Here is a 24,273-nt window from a genome sequence, read left to right as displayed (position 1 = left end):
TAAAGTTCATAAAAAGCAGCATAAAAACAGTTTTAGAAGGTGTAAAAAAAACCCCTCACTTGTCAATTGATGGAAAGGAAGAATCCAAAGGGAGCGGGGGATATAGTCTATGTGGAATAGTTTAGTTTTATTAAATATGTTTTGGTCAAGGAGCATGATTGGATTCCTCCATCGACTCCTGAAGCTTTATGGAGTGATATTATAGGTTGACTGAGTTACTTTTAATTTCTTCTCTTTCTGCTTCACTAGTTGATTATTGCTGTGATCGCTCCCTGATTGCTTCACTTAGTGCTTATTAGACTGTGTGTTGTGAATTGTAGATTTGTGGGAGGTTTTCTGTTGTCTGCTTGTTTTGCTCTTATGTTTGCTGCAACCAAATTGCAGAATTGTACAACATATTCCGAGTCGCCATGCCACTTTCTGCTTTAGCGCCTTCCTTCCTCTTGCATTGTGGCACCTTTGAACGGAAGCAACAGAGAAAGGCTATGACACTATTTACAAAACGATAGTTAGCAAATCAGTGGGTAGCAGAAGAAAGGGTGAAATCCTCTAGTACCAAGAAGCCACCCCGTACAGGAAAATAATAGAATTTTAAAAGATCTCTGCAGGGGTAAATGTAGAGAGGAAAACTGAAGAAGTGAGTTTGCAGCAGAATTGGGGGAAGAGTGTTATTGATTACTGTCATTAGAGGGATTAAAATTGCATAACTCCATTTGCATCTGGGGAGAAAATTGCATTCTCTTCTGGGAAACTGTCAGGCACAATTTGTAATTCCCTGGGGTCTTTGAATGGGGTCAAGAACATTTTGTGTGGCCAATGTGATATTGTGAACAGTGCTGGACTTGGGTTGGGGAGGGTGGAGGCCTTTGTCTGATTCCCCATTCAGCCCTCAGCCACACCCTACCTGCCTGTTTGTTTGTTTTTACTTACAAGCCAATCCAGGATGTTGCACTGCCTATCAGTTTACTCCTCCTTAAGTCTCTCTGTTGTCCTTATAGAACTCAATAGGGAGGAAGAGGAGGCAGGCACAATGCTAGACTCAGTTGGGTCCACCTGTCATTGGTTCTGGTTCCACCCACCAGTGGGCTTCCCGTGTTCTGCCCCACCAGTCCCAATGGGCACCAACCACCACTGCCTGAGGCCCCAATGATCTCCTTGCCTGCCAAGCCCATGCCTCACTTGTGGTTTGCTGTATAGAACATGCTGAAAGAGTTATACGGCCAGTTTGCAATTTTATTGCACAAACAACCAACTTCAACATGTTTAATCATAGGCTTGGCTATCACTCAGTGTCAGTGTGTGAAGCCAATCATTTCTCACTCTTCCTCCTCCACCTTCACAGACATCTGCTACCATTTGGAGCAGCAAGCAAACAGGCATTAATCCTTTGCAGCACCTGTCAGAGAGAACGGAGCTCTTCCCTCCTCTCGCTCTTCTCTCGACAAGCTCTGATTCCGATTAACAAGATCTCCCTAATCTGCTCATTTCTACCTGTCTTCAGAGTCATTAATATACAGTTAAGGGAGATTATTTCCTTTGGTATCAAGATGAACGATGCCTGCTCATAGGATGCTCATTAATTTTAGACAAATGCAGCCCACAGGAACTAGGCTGATAGTTCGACATATTTGGAGGGTGCTGGAGATTTACAGTCAGACAGCTTTAAAATATTTAGATGTGCTCTGTGAATTCCTCTTGGTAATGTGCGTGAAATGTCACTGGCAAAAAGGTTTATATACGAGTCTAGTCTCGTATGGATTCACAACCCATTATAATAATTAAAAGAATGAGATTCCATATGACTGAAGTTGTTTTATTGTAGGGTGAAGGTAGAACGATTTACTACAGATATATTGCCTGTATTTCTGTCTGCAAGGGGTATGCCTGAGCTATGTAGTAAATCAGGCTCCTTCAAATGATTGATGTACCAAGAGTAATTTAGCCTAATTCAACATGCTAGCTAATTAACTGCAGTCTGCTCTGAAACAAAAAAACTGTGACACAAGTTCTGTTGCTGCTCAGAATCCATGCAAACGCCCTTGTCTGCATCTTATTTCTTTACTGCAAGTGGAATACACATCAGGAAGAGCTTCCAAACTGACATCAGTCAAAGACAAAAGGGGGATTGAGGGCCATTTCACACTTGACTGTCAATCACAGCTCCCCAATATTTAGGCACTCCCCTTCAGAATGGTACTCAACCGAGTTTTTCTCCTAATAGACACCCTGCAATTAATGAACACGACTAAGTTAGATCCATTACTTTCATTGAGTAAAAGTTCATTGACTACCACCCCATGGCAAAGGCAGCAGCATCACTAGCAAAGTATGAAGCAGTGAGCAAGAGGCAGACAAGAAACCCCCCCCCCCAAAAAAAGTGTTAAGCAAACAGGGAACAGCAAGCCGCTGGTCCTCATGGTGATGGCACAATGGGCAATCCTCACTTTCCTTCTACCTCCTTTCTGAAAAGGGAAGTTCAGTATATTCTAACCAGAGCAACCATTAGCTCAGTTTCCCAGAGCTATCTAGAGCCTGAACTTGAAAAGTACATGCTCTACTACAAGGTAAAAGGTAAAGGGACCCCTGACCATTAAGTCCAGTCGCGGACGACTCTGGGGCTGCTGCGCTCATCTCGCTTTACTGGCCGATGGAGCCGGCGTACAGCTTCCGGGTCATGTGGCCAGCATGACTAAGCCGCTTCTGGCGAACCAAAGCAGCACACAGAAATTTATCTACTTGCACTTTGACGTGCTTTCGAACTACTAGGTGGGCAGCAGCAGGGACCGAGCAACGGGAGCTCACCCCGTCGCGGGGATTCAAATCACCGACCTTCTGATTGGCAAGCCCTAGGCTCTGTGGTTTAACCCACAGCGCCACCCGCATCCTACCAAGGACAACTTCCTAATTCATTTGTTGTTGCCTCTATGGCTGTAGTGTTTTATAGTGAAGCAGTCAGATTCTTCTTCAGACTTGCAGAACCTCTCTCTCTCTCATACACAAACACACACACACCCCATGAAGAAGAAAAGTATGTTTATACCGAACACACTGGTGGTGGGCATTGTTCTAAGGTTGGGTGTGTATGTTTTGTTATATATTTAAGATAGTCCTGTGTAGAAACTTGGGAATGGGTGGTTGTGCTGGCTAAATAAGGGTAATTGAATCTCACAGTCTAGATGTACAGTGAAGAAATCTTTGAAGTCATCAAGGCAAATATAGATCTATTGTTAATTGACTGGGTTGGCTTTTCCCCACATAGAAGCGAAGGCAGTAACTATTCACTAAGGATTAATCCGGCTTGCCTAATTATGTTTTCATATCTTAACTGCAGGCGGAATAAATTCAGAAATTATTCAGTTCATGGTTTGAGCTCCCCCTCCCCTAACAAATTCTATTTGCCGCTCATACATTATGCTTTCCACTGTTTATAGTTTCCGGAAAGAGAAGGCAAACTCAGATGCTTCGTTTAACCTGTGTCCTTGTTCCTTCCTGCTTTGTGAGTTTCGAAACATCTCTAGCTTTTCAAGACCAAGAAGAAAAAGAAGAAAACACATTTCTCCAAAGTCCTAGCTCATATGTTTGTTAGAGCCTATGCTATCTTTTTATTTGGGCTGCGTATCTAGTGCACTCCAACTGTTGGGTCGGGAAGCTGTGTACACACACGGTTAGCCACAGTCAACATCTATCCTGTATCTAGCCTGTCTTTTAAAATGAAATATTGATGCATTACCCTCAGGGCCGGCTCTAGGTATAGTTTCGGTGGCGCGGGGTGTCAGGGCGCCAGGCCGGCAGGCGGGGCGCTGAGCGGCGAAGCCGCGCTGCACGCTGCGAGGGGGGCGCCGGAGCGATCTCCGCACCTCAGCGCCAGGGTGCCCGACCTGCTCGAGACTGCCCTGATTACCCCCCCCCCCCCAATTTGATCCAAATTTTTTAGGAGGAAGTTGCATCTAAGTTTTAAGTCGGTAATGTGCATGCAAGTCTCCTGTTAGCTTTGTCCTCCTAGGAGTATGCACCCACATTCTTGGAACAGGATTTGTCTATGATCTGAGCAGGAAAAGGCTGTTTTGAGTATAGGCAGAAAGAGAAACAATTTGGATTTTTGAGCCCGATAACTAAAAGAAGCCTTTGGCAGCTGCAGCGATATGCTGTTGCTTTAGAGGGACAGATCTAATTTAGGACTAGCACCTGTCTGTCTGTGCGTCTGCTTGCCTCTTTCCACTTACCTTTTATAAAGGCAGGACACCTTTCCAGTCCCTGCACAGGGAAATTGACCCTCTTAAGTTACCCTGGAACTTGCTTGCACTCAGAGAAATCAGGGAGCACAGGCATTATTAATGGGGTGAGACAATTCTTTTTGGTTATAGGAATATAGGAACATAGGAAGCTCCCTTAGGCCCAATTAACTCAGTACTGTCTACACTGATTGGCAGCAACTCTCTAGGGTTTCTCACCCCTACCTGGAGATGCTGGAGATTGAATTTGGGGTCTTCTTCATGCCAGGTAGATGCTCTATCACTGAGCTAGGACCCTTCCCTCATTTTGAAAGGTGCACCTTCGCACATAACCCAGGACATGAATTTCTTACACATGGGGAAATCTTTCTGATGCCAACCCCTTCTCTAAATTGGGAGTAAATCCTATTTGCATTTCATCTCCTGAGCTAACCAGATGCACCATTTGGTTCACAGGAACTGGCTGAAAAAATCCAGCTGATTAAAAAGTCTCCCTTTGAATGATGTGATTTGTTGAGTTTCTTTGCAGTTCACTTGACAGGTCATACATTTCCACCACGATGAGCTGCCACAATATTGTGAGTCGGGCCAATAAATTAACAACAGTCTGTAGAGCAGCAAAATGTGAAATGTAACCAATACCTCTGTTGGATTTTAACAGAAAAAGAAAAGGGAGGAAGAAAAATATTGTCTGGTCCTTCGCATTTCAACCCACACTCACTGTATCAAGACATTTAATCTCCCCCTAGCTCTGTGTCTCCCTCAGCTTCCTCAAAGCATTTGTCTTCATATCTGCAGGAAATCTGCCCAAAGAGAAGAGAGATTGTTCCAATCTGGTGTGTGTGTGTGTGTGTGTGTGTGTGTGTGTGTGTGTGTGTGTGAAAACCCTGCACTAAGACCTTCCCAGCAGTCACTTTCACTAAGAATTGACAACTTTTCAGCCCTCCTTTCCAGCTGCACCTACCATGTTTATCTTTGTGTTTTGGTTTTTGCAAACACGAGTGGATCAAACTGGTTGCTTTTCTGCTCAGTTGGCCAATGTATTTGGTCAGCCATAAAAAAAAAAACCCACCTTAGCTCTTGCTCCACAATGCCAAGAAATGGGAGGCTAAGTCTTTGACTGGTGATGCCATTGTGCAATGTCACCAATTGTTCTTACTCACAACTTGCCCTCCATGCACTCAGGCTTCCCCTTGGTCTTTCAGGCCCAAATCCGGATGGGGAGGGTGGAGTGCCTGGGGCTAGCAAATATATCTCACATGTACTGCCTTACAAAGGGGTCTAAGCTTTACTGCATTGCTGGAGGGATTCCCCTGTGAGTTGAACCATTTTGACCTGTTTGTTGCTTGCATCAGCATCAGGGAGGAAAATATGTTAAGGCTTGCTGAGTTGGTAGAACATGAGACTCTTAATCTCAGGGTCGTGGGTTCGCTTTCAACTCTACAATTCTATGATTCTATCATCACCATCATTATTATAATTTATTATATTTCTATACAAACCTTCGATCACTGGATGGTTCATAATATTTTTTAAAAAACCAAACAAATAGAATATACATACATCTTTGTGTTCCTTAGTCATCAAAAAGATATTGTGGATTTGTTGAGGTGCTTCCATAGAGGTGCTTTATTCAGGAACTCAGACTCCTCCAATGAATATTTAAAATGTTCCAGGAAAACAAGGCACATTTCTGTGTGCGACTTGCACATCGTCCGCATGGATGCTTCACAGCTTCCTTACATATTTCCCTCTGGTATTTCTTGTCAGATGGTATTCATAACTTACTGCCCACAAATCTTACTGAAGAAATTTTCACATGCAGAGAAACTATGGTAAGATGGTTCATATTATTCTGCTTGGTAAAGGGTGGTTTCAAGAGAATCTGCTTGCAGGGATGTAGGAAATCCCCACATGTGAGTACCCCCAGAACGATGAGTGCTGGAACTAGCCAAAACTCTTCACTGGGTTGCCGGAGAAATATAATAAATAAACAAGCCAGCTCTTGGAAGACCACCAAATAGGGCAAGGACCAAACTGGACATGATATTAATTGTACCTTTGCAATTAACATGCAGGTATTTGAAAATGTAAATAGCATCAAAAGGAGGAGCTGATAATTATTGGGAACACAGCGGGGAATGAAATCCCTCTCCCTAAGCTGCTATTTGCATTGGGAAGATGCTCTCCCCAATGTCAATAAGGTATCTCTCTCCCCCCCCCCAAGCTAATACCAGTTTCAGAAGAGAGATTTTCCTCAGGATCACAGCAAGGCTGGAAATGAAAAGTTGCCTTTGCAGGCCTGTGATCTCAACCATTCAGTCCCCAATTCACAGCTGATGCTATTTATATTTTAAAATACCTGCATACTTCAATGGGCATGGCCAATGACTGAGGGTGATGGGAGTTGTAGTCCAAGACATTGGGAGTGCACCAGGTCAAGGAAGGCTGTTCTATAACAGAGCATGATAAATAATAATATAAACCAAAAGTGAATCAGGACAAATTATCCTTCTTCCCTCAGATGGAGTATACCAGTCATTGTGACCTCCAAAAGACCATCGTGACTCATGAGTACGAGGGTTTTAGTGGATTGTTGAACAAATCTGCACAAAACATTCACGTCCCCACATTCTGGACACCTTTCTAAAAATAACTGTTAGAATCCAGGCTTCCACCTGGTCTTCATCCAAAAGCACAGCACAAATGATGACTCGAAGCAACTGGCTGGTCACGGAACGATCCTGCTGGCTGCCATTTAAACAAATTAGAATAAGAACCTTTGCCCAATGAACATCCTGACTCATCAGACCTAAAGAATGGCCTGCAAAAACTAATCATATAATTGCTCCTGGCACGTCCTCTAAACAATGATTTTGCATTTTGAAATCCTTCTTATACACACAGACTTGTGCACATAGTGTGGAGCTGTGGCAAAATGTCCTGCACAGAACAGACATGCTGGAGTGAATAATGCCTGTAAGATACACAGTGCTCGGGTAAGGCTAGTGTTGCTCAGTAACGGGCAACATGGAGTCTTCTATTTTCAGTAAGGAACTTCTTCAAGTCCATGGAGCACAGGAAGCTCTGTGAGAGAACAGCTTAAGCCAGTGTCTTGCACATTCGCAGAGTGTGAGTCTATGGAGGGTCACCCAGCATGATGTAGCAGGTACAGCAGGGATGGTTAAGCTATGGCCTTCCACATGTTATTGGACTATAACTCCCTTCATACCTGACCATTGGCCATCCTGGCAGGGGGTGAGGGGTGTTAAGTCCAACTGCATTTGGGTGACACAGATTTCTTATCCTCAAGGTTCTAACAGGTTTTAAATAGCTGAGATGGCAACAGGTTCTACAGGACCTGGGACAGCTCTCAAGGATGGTAGGCATTCAACAGTAGCTTTTACTCAAATGATACCAGGATAGGAGGCTACATGGGAATCACCCCATAAATGCCATATTGATTTTCATAATGAAATTCCCCTCATCCCGGACCACTGGTCCTGCTAGCTATGGGTGATGGGAGTTGCAGTGCAAAAACAGCTGGAGACCCAAGTTTAGGAAACGCTGATAAACGGAGTAAGGTCTGGCCCTAGTTCCTTGCTGAGTGTACATACATAGTGGCAAATTCAAGTTTGCCACCATGTGATATGTGAATGTTTGTTTGTTTGTTTGTTTTGTTTGTGCCAAGGCTTCCAAGTGAGCCAACAACCAAAATCAATAAAACATTTTTAAAAAAATCAATTTAACAACAGTAACAAAATAATTTCAAATCTAACACAGGAATGACTGTGATTAAATGGCAGTTTAAAACAGCAATAAATGCAGCAATAAAACAGGGCTCAAGCAGCATCGAAAGTAAATTATACATTTAAAAACCCTGGGAAAGAGAAAAAGATCTTAACTCAGCACGGAAAAGAACCAGTCGGGTTTCTAAAGAAAGAGCATTCTGAATGCTGCTAAAAAGCCCCCCCCCCCCCCGGACACACACACAGTCACCATCAAGCCTGGCATGCAGACAAATGTCTCCAGAGTGCTTACATGTTACAGATGAGCTAGAGTCTCTCTTATTCCCTGCCCCTGTGAACATTACATGGGCTTTGTCATACATCGATTGTGCATGACTAAATTAAGAAGGGATACAGTAAGCAGCACAGAATGGCATTCAGAGACGGCATCAAAGGATCTGAGATGTGGCAGCTGCATGTAAAACCAGAGATCAAACACTAAGTCTTGTTTATCATAGAATCATAGAATTTTAGAGTTGGAAGAGACCCTAAGGGGTATCTAGTCGAACACCCTGCATATATAACCCACCCATCACCATTTGGTCCCAGGGCAGTGACAAGTAACATGGAATGCAGTCAAAGCACCATCAGAAGAATGGAGCAGTGGCAGCACTTACGACCAATTGAAGAAAGTGAAATAACACATTTCCATTTGAAGACAAGTGCCCACCTTATTCTCCAAAGGACTGAGCCCAGAGTCTAACCTTCCCTAACTGCACCACTTGGTTGGTGATGCTCTCAACACTGGCTTCAGAAAGCATGATGGCGGGGGCTGGACTAGATATTCTTCAAGGCCCCTCTCCAACTCTTCTGATGCTCTCAAGCCATCATTGGTCAGGAGGAATGGGGGGGAGGGGGCAAGCAGCAGGTGTAGAGAAAACACTTCATAGGAATGGATCGGTGGCTCCTTGTCAAAGTATTAGCACATGCAGACAGAGAGAAACCGCCTGGCTTCATTTTTTGTCACACATAGACAAGATTACCCCATGAATTCCAGCCCAAAGCGAGAGGTTGGCCAGGGGTAAAAGAGGGCCTCTGGCTCCAGGGTGTGGTGGGGTTATCTCCGTGGGCCACGTTAACGCTGTCTGACTAACACGTGGAGGGGGGAGGATGGTTGTCTTCGCGGCTCCTGCTGCTGGTGCTGCTGAGGGGATCACGTGGGCACAGGAGGGAGGAGGAGAGAGAGAAAGAGAGCGAGAAGCGCTGAATAATTGAGCGCTGCAGCGATCCGCTCGCCTCCTGCCTGCCTGCAAGCCAGCAGCCCGCGGGAGCTGTCCTTGGTGCTGAAAGCAGCGCCGCGTCCCGGAGGTCTCCTGCCAGCGCCCCTGCGCAGGGCATCAGAGGCGCCCGCCTCAAAAGCCTGCAGCAGCCTCTCCTCTCCTTGGAACAACTCGGGAGTTAACCCCGCTCCCTCCTCCGCCTCCTCCTCCTCCATCCCAGCTGGATCCTCCCACCCCGGGCTTGATTGGCAGCCGGGGAGAGAGGGGAGGGGGTGGATTCTGTGCATCTGAGCGACAGCCGGCCTCTCACCATCCTCCCCGCACCCCCTCCACCCCCGCTAGGGTCTCTCCAGGGAGGGAAGCCGCGGAGATCCTGGAGCGGCAGGTGCAGCCAGCCCCCCTCCCTCAGCACCAGCCTCCTCCGGCATCCTCCGCCGGGACCCCGCGCAGTTCCTGGACCACCCTAGCCGCCACCACCGCCGCCTCTCCAGCCCTGAGCTCATCCAGCAGCATCCGCGCGGGGTAAGCGATGGATCTTTTCTCTCCGCTTCCATTTTACGCCCTCCCTCCGGCTCTCCTCTCCCGCAGAGAGCCTGTTAAGGCGATTATTGGAGGGCGGGGAAGGGGGTGGTGGGGAGAGAGAGAGAGAGAGAGATGAAAGGTGATGTATTAGTTTTATTTTTTGCCCTCTCCCTCATTACAAATTTGGGACTCCACAAGCGACACCACAGTTGAATTGAGGCGTGGTGCAGAGTTCCCTACGGGATGGGGACCCTGGAGAGTTGATTAGCTGCCTGTTTCGGCAGCCCAGGGTTCTGCTACATCCCCTTACTCCTTGGATGATGAAGAAGAGGGCAATTATGAAAGAGGAAGCAGGAGCCACCTTCAGTTCCCTTCCCCTGCTTGGGATGTCTCCCATGGGGGTTCCAGAGATGGTCTTTTATAAGTACTTTCTTGATGTTTGAGGAATGGGAGGAGTTTCACTGGGGCGAAGGGGTAAGAGGAGCGCCCCACACACTCCACCCATGGGTGAGAAGGGGATTTAGTCCGACTCCTTCCTCACTTGCAGGGGACTCCTGGCAATCTCTTCCTTCTGTCCCCTGCTCTATAAAACTCCACTCATGGGCAAAGGCTCATTCAATGGACAGTCCAGGGTGTTTCTGTCCTCAACATCACCATTAGAAGCAGAAGCAGCAGCAGCAATGCTAAGCATTAGTGTCGTCGTCCCGTCCCAACCCTGAATATACAAATCGCTTTAGTAATATTATCTCAGCATGCTTTGCAACCACTTTGTAAGATGTAGGTTTATTATATATCCCGTGTTGCAGGAAGAAGGGTGTGCTTTGAAGCAGAGCGCCTTGCCTAATCCTAGCAGCAGAGGTGAAAATTTGATTCCAGCTGGGGTTTCCCCAAGTTGCTGTTCAGCCTCGCCAGCTCCGTTTAGGGTGTTGTTGTTATTCCTGTTTCATAACTGAAGGGAGAAAAGGGCTATGATGGCTTCATATACAACACCGTCCCTGGCGTTTGTGAGAGTAGATGATAATACGCTGTCGGCAGGAAAGGTGGCGGGGAGGGTTGCAATGGTGTTTCCTCCCTCTGGGCAATGGAGAGGAATTCGCTGGAGAGATTTGCCACTGTTCTTCCCCCAAGTGTCTTTCGGGCTAACCCCATGCAAACACATGCACAGCAGGCAGGGACATTCTCCTTTGATTTCAAGTTGTAAACCCACTTTCTTTCACGGCCCATATCCAAAAAGTAGGGGCATAATTTTGAGGGCTACCTAACATCTTAACTCGAGGGATCTCAGAGGAGTCACCTCAGAGGGTGGGTTATTTTTGTTGTTTTAAATTGCTAGTCGCCTGCATCGTAAATGAATCAGAGGGCACGAGGGATTTAAGACTGATGAGCTGAGGATTAATAGAAACTGAGAGTGAGAGATCGTGGAGTGAACGGATAAACACAGATGGATCACACAGAAATAATGCATCCTTCATATGTCTCCGTCATCCTCCCACCCAACCCCAACCCCCCAAACCCTTCTATGTATCAGATTATGAAACAAACTGAAAAAGAGCAGAAGTAAAGAATGCTAGGGCAGATGGAAGCAGAGAATGTAGATGATGGCAAAATCATCAATATATTGAGAGGAAAAGAGTTGGGGGTGGGGAGAGAGAAATAAACAAAAGACAGAAGATTGCAGGTATCTGGCTCATTCCATTAGATCTATCTTCTAGATTATTGGGCAGGTCTGATGTTGAAAAGGACTGTATCTGCCATTGCTATTATACAAGCTGTTGTTGTTACAGGAGTTGAGGGTCCTCTTGCCAAAATCAGCTACAGATACTCAAAGCAAAAAAAAAAGGGAACAAAAGACTCTTCCCTATCCAAGAAAGCTTTTTATGGTGGTACTGATAGATTTGTAAAACCTTATGTAGTTTGCTCCAGAATAGTCCCATTAACAGAACTCCAGAATAAATGTTTTGAAGGTTGTGGACTCTCCTTCCTTGGAGGTTTTAAAGCAGAGGTTGGATGGCCATCTGTCATGGATACTTTAATCAAGATCCCTGCATTGTAGGGGGTTGGACTAGATGGCCCTTGGCTGTCCCTTCCAACTCTACAATGCTATGACTGAAGTGTGACCACACAGGGTTTACATTTTAAGTATTTCATTTATATTTATTTTTTGTATTTCATTTATATTCTACCTTTATTTTCTCAAGGTAGCATGCATGATTTCCTTCTCCTCAGTCCCCACAACCACCCTGTGAGGTAGGTTAGTCTGAGAGGCAATGACTGGTCCAAGGTCACCCAGTGTGCTTCAAGGCTGAGTAGGGTTAAGATCCTAACCTCTACATCATGCTGGCTCTTTACAGCTGTGTAGAGTAATTATATTGGCCCCAACTATCATGTCTCACTTGGCTATCCCAGTTGATCTGCCTTATTCCAATCCCTAACCCCAAATTGGTTCCTATACCTTTCAGAGCTGTATGGCATGGAGAGGATGAACAGGCGCAGAACTTTCCATGACACAACTGTCGTGGAGGAAAAACCCTCACCTGCTGAACTCATCTTCTCTGGCATGAAGCTAGTGGTGGTTCAGAAGCATCTTTCACATGCCAGCTGTTGACAGCCTTAGGGCTGCTTCACTCATTGCACATGCTGAAGTTATACCTATAAATGATAGTGCAAATACATGCAGCAATGTAATATATTACTGTGGTGGTGCACGGTATGTTTGCAAGTCTGTGTGCTATGTAGATACAATAGTAAGGGAACTGGGGTTGGCTGCAGCTCTGCTTGAGGATACCTTCAGTTGTATTTGCTATAACCTATTGTTTAAAATGGCTTTTACTTACTGTTTCACCAGCAGTTTTATAGGCCACCAAGCAAATGTGCTTGCGACTGCTTCACTTAGAAGTGAGGGCCAGATATACCTCTGGGGTAAACTAAAAGAGGTAAATGGGGGCCTTTTTATACAATACGGTTTTCACACAGAAAGTCTTTGTTATTAGACAGGCTAGGATATCTTCATACCATGTGACCCCAATAAAGAGCCTAATATGTGGAATGTCAGGAGAGTCAGGAATGTCTTTGGCTAGTGCCTAAGAGTTGATAAGGATGGCACTAGGCACATCTCTCTCGGGAGAGAATTCCACTACTGAAAGTGCCTGTTCTTTTGTTACCACCCTCCACACAACCCTCAGAGGGTGCACATGAAGCACTTCAGATAACAACCACATGTATGCATGGCTTCACACATAATTAGCTTTCTGAATACATTACCAAAGAACATGTAATAGCCAAAAGCTTAGACCAGGGATAGCCAATGTGTTCCCTCCAGATGTTGGTGGACTACAATTCCCATCATCCCTGACTGGCTGGGGCTGATGATAGTTGGAGTCCAATACCATTTGGAACGCACTGTTTTGGCTATCTGGCTCAGATGGCTTTTTAAAAGGGCGAAACAAACTCATAGAGAATATGAGAATTTATAGCAACATGATAGGCAAATTAAGACTCCATGTTTAGAGGCAGCATACCTCTTAACAACAGAAACTCTGAAACAGGAAAGGAGGACTGATGTCTTCACGCCCTGCTTGCAACCTTCTTGGAGGCATCTGGTTAGGCACAACTGGAATCAAACTGCAGGCTGGCGGAGCTTTGGTCTGACACAGCAAGGCTTCTCATTCTTATGTTGCATATAACCTAGATGTCACTTTCCAGATTATCAGCACCATTTCTGTCATCCAGTAGAAAAGGCAGTTCTTTCAATTTACATTTCCGTCCCCTATTACTGTATTTGAAGTGCCTCTAATTGGTGTGCGTTGTTGCTTTGCTTTTGGAATTAGTGATTTGTTTAGTAATGTTGCCTCCAGTGTATGGTGCGTGGCTCCCCTTCTGATCAAATCACATTTCTTTGTTTGTGCTTATTTAAAACACCGTAAATGCAGCGCCATTTATCTGGGGTTTTATAGCACTCCATTCTTCCATGCTCACTTGCATCAGTGAATATGTTCTCCTGCACTTGTGCCTTGATGTCCCTCCAATACATTTCCACTTCAGGCATTTTCCAGAAACGTGCATCTTGATTTAAGTCCTAACCCATTTTAAATTTTCTCTCTGCCCATAACCTTAGTCAGTTTATTCCACTAACACATTTGTTCTCTAAGGCGTTCACAGAAAACAGCCAAAATACAATAGCGAAATAACCACAATACATACTTAACTATAGCATAGTGCTTAGCGGTGGAATCATGGAGGCACGAAGTGGTCAGAAATCTGCTCAGCATTTAGGAGGATTGTCGTTCAGTGACAGGGCATATGCTTTGCATGCAGAAGGTCCCATGTTCAATCACCAGCACCTCTAGATAGGGTAAGGAAAGACCCTTGCCTGCAGACCCGAAGAACTGCAACTGCCAATCAGCATGGTCCATAAATGGAAAGCTTGTAGCCCCTATAGCTTCCATCATCCCTGACCATTGGCTATTCTGGCTGGGCCTGAGCCACAGGTTACCCATCCCTAGTACTGATCTAGATGAGTCAATGATTTGGTAAAAGGCAGCTTCATAGTGTTCCTCTGATGGGAGCAGAACATCTAAATTTAGTTTACCAGAGACAATAAAATGTTGTTACCATCAAATATGTCATATGTCAGGAGTTGACCCCTTGCTTCTGGTTTATGTTAAATCAAAGCTAGTACCGGTAGCAGTAATGTAAAAGATGCATGTGTGTACCCAGATGAATGGATGAGAGGGTAGGATATCAAAATGCAGAGGTGCTGTCCTAGGTGCTGAAGTTCCCATTCTCATAACTGTACCATAGAGCAAGAATATATACCGTATTCTTGGTATATATTGATTGTATTGATACTGAATGTTTTAGAAGAATAGTTAAGTATTAGGACAGTAACTATGTGGGATCTGCTACTGTTTATTTCCAATTTCTAACATTCGAGGTTTTTCAATTCCTGCACCAAGCAGTTCATGCTGAGCATTCCTCTGTACCACAGGCTAGTACTGTATCATGTTCTGTTTGGTCATTCCACCTCCTGTGATAAGCCTATGTGTACTTGAAGAGCTATAGCGACATGGGTGGCACTGTGGTCTAAACCACAGAGCCTAGGGCTTGCTGATCAGAAGGTCGGTGGTTCGAATCCCCGCAATGGGGTGAGCTCCCATTGCTCGGTCCCTGCTCCTGCCAACCTAGCAGTTCGAAAGTTGCACATCAAAGTGCAAGTAGATAAATAGGTACTGCTCCAGCGGGAAGGTAAACAGCGTTTCCGTGCGCTGCTCTGGTTTGCCAGAAGCGGCTTAGTCATGCTGGCCACATGACCCGGAAGCTGTACGCCAGCTCCCTCGGCCAGTAAAGCGAGATGAGCGCCACAACCCCAGAGTCGTCCACGACTGGACCTAATGGTCAGGGTTCCTTTTACCTTTTACTTGAAGAGCTACAATTGCCACTCAAACTTAGCTGAAATGTAAACACAAGCACACAGTGGCAAGCTATGCTCAGACAGCTTCATTGGTGGAGCCATCTGATGAGCAAGTGATATGTCTTCTGCAGATGCTGGTTTGAGTCCCTGGTGGGAGACTTGCCTTTGGTGCTGACTTAGACTAAAAGGGGATTAGATAATAGGTCTGTCAATGGACGTTAGGCATGACACATGTGATGTGCAACAAAATGAGGCAGCAGATCACTAGCCCCCAAGAGGAGAAATCTGGGAGTTTAACATAGTTGTATCTGGGCAGTAAGATAGGTCCTCTCTCTGCCCCTCCAACAACAAAGGGGCTCCCTGAGGCAATCTCACCAGAACATCAGTTACTATTAACATCCAGAGGCAGCACCACTGCTGTTAGGCAGCAAGAACGTGGGAGAGCTGTTGTCTTCTTACTCTGTTTTTGCAAGTTACAGGTAGGTAGCCGTGTTGGTCTGACGTAGTCGAAACAAAAAATAAAAAAAATTCCTTCCAGTAGCACCTTAGAGACCAACTAAGTTTGTCATAGGTATGAGCTTTTGCGTGCATGCACACTTCTTCAGATACACTGAAACAGAAGTCACCAGACCCTTATGTATAGTAAGAGGGTGGGGAGGGGTATTACTCAGAAGGGTTGTGGGAATGGGTGATTGGCTGATAGGAGTGGTAAACCTGCTGACGACTGTTAACGACTGTTAACAACTGCAATTGGTCTTGCAGGAAAAGGCATCTGGTTGACCACTTTGGGATACAAAACTCTGGACTGCACATATCTTCTGTTTCTTGCAGCAAAGATTCTGCTTATGATCTTACAACCTTAGGCCATTTATTTATTTATTTATTTATTTATTTATTTATTTATTTATTTATTTTTAAGGCAAATTGAGGGCATTTGCAGTGTAGGAGCAAGCCATACCCTCTGGACCTAGTCCAGAACTCTAAAGGAACTTAATTACTAGGAAACCTTCTCCCACCATTATATGTAGTATAATGTATCATGTAGTATATCACAGTATTGGCCGAGGAAAGGTTAGCTATCAAAATGATGCCAGGTATAAAGCCAGGTATAAAGCTGGCCACATGACCTGGAAGCTATACGCCGGCTCCCTCTGCCAATAATGCGAGATGAGCGCGCAACCCCAGAGTTGGTCACGACTGGACCTAATGGTCAGGGGTCCCTTTACCTTTACCTTTATAAAGCCATTTATCAATAATTATCTATAGCCATTTACCAGTAAGCTCCCAAGTTGCTGTCAGTGGCACTATATTCCACTCATAATATGGTCTGTTTTTGAATTTCCTCAAAGAAGAAAAAAAGAGCAATGGTCTCATTAATTTTAAATGGCATGCAATGTGTCAGTGACATTTTGGATATATATATATATCACATTTTCATGATCAACAGGTAAGGCAGCAAATTCATCTTAAAAAGCAATGTGAATTTGAACAAAAAACCAATGCAGCTGTTAACCAGCATTCCTTCAACTTTTTTTAAAAAGCACTTTTTTGCATGAATTAGCCTGTATGAATTCGTATGGTCTCAGAACCCTTTTAAAAATCTGGACGTAGCTGCAGCACTCTCAGAGAGGCACACTGGGTCTCTGTCAGATAGAAGAATATGAGCTGCCTTATCCAAATGATGATCTAGCAGAGAGGTTTGAATTCCTCCTGGGTCTCTGGGTCCCTTGTGACACCAAAACTGCTAGCAGTGGGAGCTGCTGCTGTGCTTATTTCCCTTCACGCTGTTCCTGTAATGTCAGAAGCCCATGGAAGGACCAAAGTCATAGATTCTACTGGCATACATTTTTAATATAACATACATATTTTATTCACACAACTTGGAACTTCTGAACTACAGCTGCAAAATGTGGAGCATAAATTGCACAACACCCTTCTACTTAGAGTCACAGAATCTTAGAACCGTAGAATTGAAAGGGATCCCAAGGGTCATCTAGTCCAACCCCCTGCAATGTGGGAATCTCAACTAAAGCACCCATGGCAGATGGCCATCCAACCTCTGCTTTAAAACCTCCAAGGAAGGAGAGTCCTCCACCTCCCGACAGTTCCACTGTCAAACAGCTCTTACTGTCAGAAAGTTCTTCCTGATATTTAGTCAGAATCTCCTTTCTAGTAATGTTAAGCCATTGGTTTGGGTCCCCTACCTTCCTGAGCAGGAGAAAAATCAGCTTTCTCCACCTTCCATGTGACAGCCCTTTAGATATTTGAAGATGGGTATCATATCTCCTCTCAATCTCCTCTTCTCCATATCCCTAGTTGGAACCAGAACAGCAGTCCAGATTTGTAAGTAGCTCCATCATTGAGTAGCAAAACACATGTGTGTGCTTTTCATGCAGACGTTCCCAAGTTCAGTCTCCAATTAGAAGTGGCAGGTGGTATCAAGAACATCATAGACTTTTACTGCGCCAGCCATAGGCCATGGCATCATTCAGAAAAATAACAAAAGGAATAACAGGAATAACCATAAAAATCATCAGGCACCACACATACAATATAAACCACGGTCACAACTACTAAGATTGCTTGTTGCATAAAATAGAATAGCAGAAGATTCTCTAGTAAAATGTGCCAAATTAAATATGTGAATCCCCTTTGCAGCTGACCACTATTTTATCTACCATAGTTCTTTCCTCCTGATCTTCTTATCTGCCAACGCATAGTGCGCTACTTTATAAGTTATAAAGTCATCAGTATCGCTCAGTATCGCTCAGCAGCCAGAGCTATTTAAGACTCATATGGACTGATGGCAACCCATTTGGAAAAGCTCTACACCCACATGAATAATACAGCTCAAATGCCAGCCAGCTGGAAATTGAATATCATCGTGGCAATTTACAAAAAAGGGGGATAAAACCCTCCCCCAAAATTACCGCCCCATTAGTTTGCTGGACATCCCCTCTAAACTCTATGCTTGTCACCTGCTCACCAAATTAACAGACTGGCTAAGTGAAAATAATACCTTACATGAGGAACAAGCAGGGTTCAGAGCTGGATATAGCACTACTGACCAGTGCTTTACACTGTCTCATATTATTAACAAATATATCAATCAAAGCAAATGTAACCTGTTCGCTGCCTTCATTGACCTATCTGCTGCTTTCGACTCAATTAATCGTAACAGACTGTGGGAGAAATTCTCAAACGCTAATATAGACCCACAACTATAATTATTAATTTGTGAACTGTATAGTGGTACCAAAACACGAGTCAGAGTGGGCTTAAAGGGAGGTCTCTCGGAAGCATTAAAGACATCAAGAGGCGTGAAACAAGGCTGCATATTGGCTCCCACACTTTTTAACTTTTATATAAATGATATGGTGCCACAGCTAGCACAGGTGCAATCCCCCGCCCCATCAATTAGTAATAGGTAGTATGAAAAACCTTTGCTTGAGTTCCTGCTGCAGATTACAGTCTATAATGCAGGACCAGCTGGGCAAATAGTTTGACTTGGTATAATGGAGTTTCCTAAGAGCCTCTGTGGTGTCAACAAATCTGGTATTAGCAAGCCAGGAAAGGCAAATTGCCCAGGCAAGAAAGAAGCAATAAAAAGAAAACCTTAGACTAAGTATCCATCCACCAGTTGCTGCATCAGCTCACATACCTGTCAAAGTTGTGGTGTCTTGTGGGAGACAAGCATTGTCTAAGAAGGGCCTGAAGTGTTTCTCTAGGCTTATGGCCTACAAAGTTGATCTGAAAACGGAATCGCGTAACATCCTTTTTTCTCTGAAGTTTTGATTTAATTTATTTAGGCTTTCATCTCAAGCTCTCAGGGGCTCTCTGTAAATATTTATGATGTTATGCAAAAGAGGAAGAAGCTGGATTTCTCTCTTCAAATTGCTCACAGTCTAAAGCAGCTTTCCCCCAAATTGTCCCTAGCCAGATGTTTTGGACCACAACTGGCTGGGGCTGATGAGAGTTGTTCTCCAGAACATCTAGCAGGCACCTGGTTGGGGAAGGCTCATCTGAAGTCTGTATCTATTTATGAATTACTGGTGTGTCTTAAATGCATGTCAGTATCAGTCCTGACAAGGCTCAAACTGGGAGAGAAAATTACATGAAGTTGTCATGGTTTTAAGCATTCTAAAATGCCATCTTTGAGCTTTGACCAAAACATGAGCACCACCCTTTAAAGTGATCTCTGGCACATTTCCAAATGCAGAACAAGTGTGGGATCAGTATCCAATACAAGTGCTTTTCAGCCTATAATTTATATGTTGTCAATTAAAAGATAACAAAAAAAAAAACATCCAGAATGGAAAATACCAGTAACACTTCTGTGATTTCCATTTCCCCCGTACTTAATGTGGGCAAAGGCTACATTAGAAATAATGTTCTACATTAGAAATCATTAGAAATAATGTTCTAAGGACATTATTTCTGCTAAATTGGTTTTATTCCAGTAAACATTAAATGGCTGCCAATTTATTTATTTTTTGAAAATGACTCCCACAGTGCTTATGACATGAGCTCACTGCATGGAGGGGGGTGAGGAGTGAGTATGATGCATACATGCTTGCTTTTTCACCGCTCTTCCAAAATATGGCTTGTGACCAGAAGCTTGACAAAAGCTTTTACAGCAATCTGAGAGTAATGTGATGCCTTTGGTTCTTATTGCTGTACCCAGACCCCTTTTCAGGCACCTTCTTGGGCTGGCCCTACCGGCAAGAGGCTCGGTGCCACTGACCATAATATCATTGAATGCTGCCATGGTATAGCCTGGTACATATGCTTGAACTTCCATGCAAAGCCATTAGACTTTCTGATGCTTTCGTTGCTGCTACCCAACAACAACAGTGCGGTGCAATGGGAGTGATATTCTCCAGCAGAAGTCATTGGCTACCTCTTACCTTTCTACTTCCTGCCTGATGTCCTTTCTCTTATCACTCACCAGTGCATCCCATAGCTTCTCAGAAGCAGACACACAAGCAGAACCATTTTGTCTGCTCACACTTGTGGTCTTCCAGACCTCTCTTGAGCAGCCACCAAGAGGGAGCATTTGTCTACAACCAACAGTACCCGTTATCTTGCCCATAACTCATTTCAGGTACTTTTCTGGAGCAAGGAACTCCAGACACCTGTACCTGTGATCTCCTGGAAGCAGCAAAAGCCTTCTGAGAAGCAGCGGAGTAGGCAGGAGAAGGACCAAATGGGAGGCATCTCTTCAGCTTCTACATTCTCTGCCTCTTGCTGAGTAAGGTTCCCCACTCAAGGGTCTCTTGCCTTACTTCTATCCTGGAGCTGTGCTTGCCATGCCTTCAAAATCCTGAGGTGATAACCACATCCCTCTTATTGGTTGTGTATTCCTAGCAGCTGGACTTGTTATGGCCCAGTTTTGGAAAGATTTGGAAGGGACATCCTTATCAAATTGGCTTAATAGGGTTTGGCAATTGACCAACAAAATACAGCTAGCTAGGTTCTAGATTCAGGTAGGTAGCCGTGTTGGTCTGATGCAGTGTATATATATCTTCAGATACCAGCTAGGTGACAGAGCACAATGACTCATTTCCAGCTGATTGGTACTGTTTTTTTGATTACATGAATAAGAGGGGGGAACCTGAACTTTCACAGGCATCCTTCCCCCCTCCATTGCTCTAGGTTAAATCATATTCTATGCTTTAGACCACTGACTGTGTATTCTTATGTTGAACTTTCACTGTTTACCTTAGGATTTCTTTTAAGGCACGGATGCTATTTTTTAAAAAAACAATAAACCTCAGACATCTGGTTGGCATGCCATATTTGTTCTTTTGCGTATTTTGAAACTCTTTCAAATAACATGCTTCCATGCATGCTTAAAAACAAACACACCTAGAATATATGGAATCTCAGCTTTCTCATTATTTTACTGTGCAATTTTGCAAGTGCAGATCCCCTCAGTTGGTAGAGCGGGAGACCCTTAATCTCAGGGTCTTGAGTTTGAGTCCCACATTGGGCCAAAGATCCCTGCATTGCAGGGGGTTGGACTGGATGACCCTCATGGTCCCTTCAACTCTATGATTCTACCATAACTAGCATTCAAAAATGTGGAACCAACACCTGCATTCTGAAGTGCTGGAGTACATTCTACCAATTTACAAGTCTACCACCTCATCTCACTGCATGCACCTTGAGCCACTGAGAGTAGAAACAAATGATTAGAACAGTCTTCCTCAGCATAGGGCCCTCTGGGGTGTTTTGGACTACAATTCCCATCAGGCCGAGCTGATGTTTATGGATGCTCACATGCAGAAACGCAAAGAGGATGGCCACCCCAATTTACCAACAGCAAATTTATTCCCTGAACCTTACAGGTATGTTGCCAAAATAGCAGCATCTATTCACAAGAGAAATGTATCAGCAGGCTTGGGAGGTGTTTGCAGGTGCATACAACGTTCTTTGAGGGGGAAACCCTAAAGACGGGTATTGATGGGCTGGGCCACAAAGCAACCCAGTGAGAACTGAGCATGCTCGGTGGCCACAGAATGCTGAGTGACTGATGGGAAGGGGGCATGGAAAATGTGGCTGGCGGGCGGAATGGATCCTGGGCAGCAACATTTTGTTGGAGGCTGCACTTGCAGATATATTAACAGAATTTTTGCAGGCCTCCACTTACAGATATATTAAGAGTCCTCTGCTTCTAGCTGCAGTCTGCAGTAGTCCAGACCAGCAACTGATTCTTTGCAGAATCATTCTGACGATTTGGTTCTGCTCTCTGAGTAATCGCTCCAGCAGAAGCTACTACTATTTTACGCCTATGGTGGCTGAGAAGGGGAGGGAAATGAGTCAGCGTTAGAAACATCACAGCCTCGTAAACGATTACTAATTCATGAAGGCTGAGGCACAACCGATAGTGGCAGCCAGCTTGCCGCTACGATTTTTGTAGCTGGTCTGTCTCCTCGCCTGCCGCTCATGGAGGATTGCTTTTGCCCGTGAGCTATGTGGTTTTTGGTTCCAGTCCCAAACCAGGGTGTTAGGTGGGTCCCTGCTGTCCCTTAACCTGCCTCTTATTTTGTGCTTCATAGAGTCTCTGGAATAGAGCATCACCGCAGGATCTGCCCCCCCCCCCCAGCATTTGTAGAAAATAAAAACAGCAAGTGGGGAATCCTGCCGGAAGGACTCCAAACAGATCACGTGGCTCCTGTATTCTTCTCCTTTTATGTGATTATATCAATAATTTACTGAGCTCTATAATACTATAAATTAAGTCAACAGGACAGGCTGTTAAGAAAGAAGCAGGTATTGCAGTGGCATGACTCAAGCAAGGATTGCCCCCTCCCCTCGCACCTACTTATTTTAATTCATTTACATCTACAGAATTACAGAGCCAGGCAGGTTTTTTTACAACCCTAGCAGGAAAGTGGATGATTGCTGGAATAAACGGGATTGTGGAATTAATGTGTCAGTGCATAGAGGTGGTGGGGGACAATGTGGCATTGCCGAAAAGAAATCTATGCAGAGGTGTGTGGGAATAATACACAGATCTAGGCTAAATACTGGCAGGGGGTCTAGAATTCTGTTTAGCCCAACAGAAATTAGGTTTTGGATAATGGTGTGTAAATCAGCATACTTTACTCTGCGGGCAAAAAAAGTGTTGTGTCTAGAATCATTGATGTCAAGCATGGGAGCCTAAGGGCCACATTTATTCATGGGGGACTTTCTGAGGGCCACCTGACATTGGCGGGCATGGCCATATGAAAGGATGAGCATCTTTCCTTTATACAATAGGATACATTCTAGGCCTGCAAAAGTTAGAGGTTGTACACACACACACACACACACACACACACACACACACACACCTTTCCATCCTCCACCCAGGTAGACAGTATCACAGTTGAAGGCCGCATTCCAGTCTGCCAGAAGCATTTGAGGCAGGTAGGGAGAAGGGCTGACGGTCCATGAACAAAATGAAAGAAATAGGAAGTCTATAGCCTTAGGAAGCTGAGTTCTGCATTCTGTATTATGCTTTTTACATTTCCAGCATTTGCACACAATTGCAGGATGTTCACGTTTCTTTCATCCTGCCTTACTTTGGCTCATGAAATGGCCTGCTTTCTGTGGCCCCTTGCTTTGATCAATGGGCCAAGGAAAACAGAGAAGTGGAGCAGCGAGTTGCAATCCTTCATAGCTGTATAAGCAGTGGGAGACCTTGATCTTGCATTAATCAGACCACACAGCTCACAAAAGGAAGGTGTCGTTCATTTGCGGGGAGGGAACAAAAATCCCATTTGAAAGACAAATGTGCTCGCTGCTTGGAGAGTCTCAGCTGTGTTCTTTGTGTTAAAATCGCCATAAGAAATGCTGGGAGGCTACTGAAAGGAGGAACCTTTATTAAGGAAGGAGGAAAACAAACCTCTTATCTAGGGGACCTGTGGCAAAAGGTCAGAAAATGAAAGATGTTATAATTCAAACCTGCCTTTGCTGAAAATGAAAAGAAAAGAAAAAAACAATTTCAGCATTAACTTGAGCAAGCAATACAAAAGAGGCACTGCAGGGGAGAGCAGCTCAAGCTTCCTTATAGGAGGGCCGGCCCTGTTATTAGGCAGACGGAAATGACCACTTCAAGGCACTTCATTATTATTGTAATTTGAGTGCGTCCCATTTTGCTGCTTGAGGCAAAATGGGAATGCACGGCTCCGCTGCATCTGATCTTGTGTGCTCCATGAGATCTTGCAGGAAGCTGGTGCTGCCACCAATGCACCACCTCATGGGCTTCTGCCGCTCAAGGCTGATGCCTCAGCTTGCCTCATGGGTGGACCGGCCCTGGGCACTTGTGAGATTTTCTGACTCAGGCACCAAAATAAACTTGACTGGTCTTAGGTACTACACACCTTGATTTGTGCGGAGCAGGCGCTATTTGCTGTTCAGCTTCAAGCAGCAAAATACCTGGGGCTGGTCCTGCTGTTTGGCATGCCAAAAGTTCCATGCTCAGTTGCTAACATTTCTAGTTAAAATGATCTCTGCTTGAGGCTATGGAGGACTGCGCTCCAAAAAGAGGACACAGATTTTCATTGAAAAGCCACATGTAAATCTGTAAGTATAGGTGCAGATTTGGAAATAAT

At 44.6% G+C, this 24,273-nt stretch overlaps 1 protein-coding gene across 1 annotated transcript in view; it reads left to right on the top strand.

Annotated features, from left to right (window-relative positions):
- Positions 1–9,191: 9,191 nt before the first annotated feature.
- SLC7A14 (solute carrier family 7 member 14) overlaps positions 9,192–24,273 on the top strand; it is a 57,283-nt gene continuing 42,201 nt past the window's right edge. Inside the window, exon 1 of the mRNA XM_035133216.3 lies at positions 9,192–9,762. The gene's annotated coding sequence lies outside the window, so the exon portion shown is untranslated. The remainder of the gene's footprint in view (positions 9,763–24,273) is intronic.

This window comes from Zootoca vivipara, chromosome 5 (assembly GCF_965207765.1).
Source record: "Zootoca vivipara chromosome 5, rZooViv2.hap1.1, whole genome shotgun sequence".
In the NCBI taxonomy this organism is placed as follows: Eukaryota; Metazoa; Chordata; class Lepidosauria; order Squamata; family Lacertidae; genus Zootoca; species Zootoca vivipara.
The sequence above is the reverse complement of the archived record's forward strand: the minus strand, read 5'-3'. Positions and strand labels throughout refer to the sequence as shown.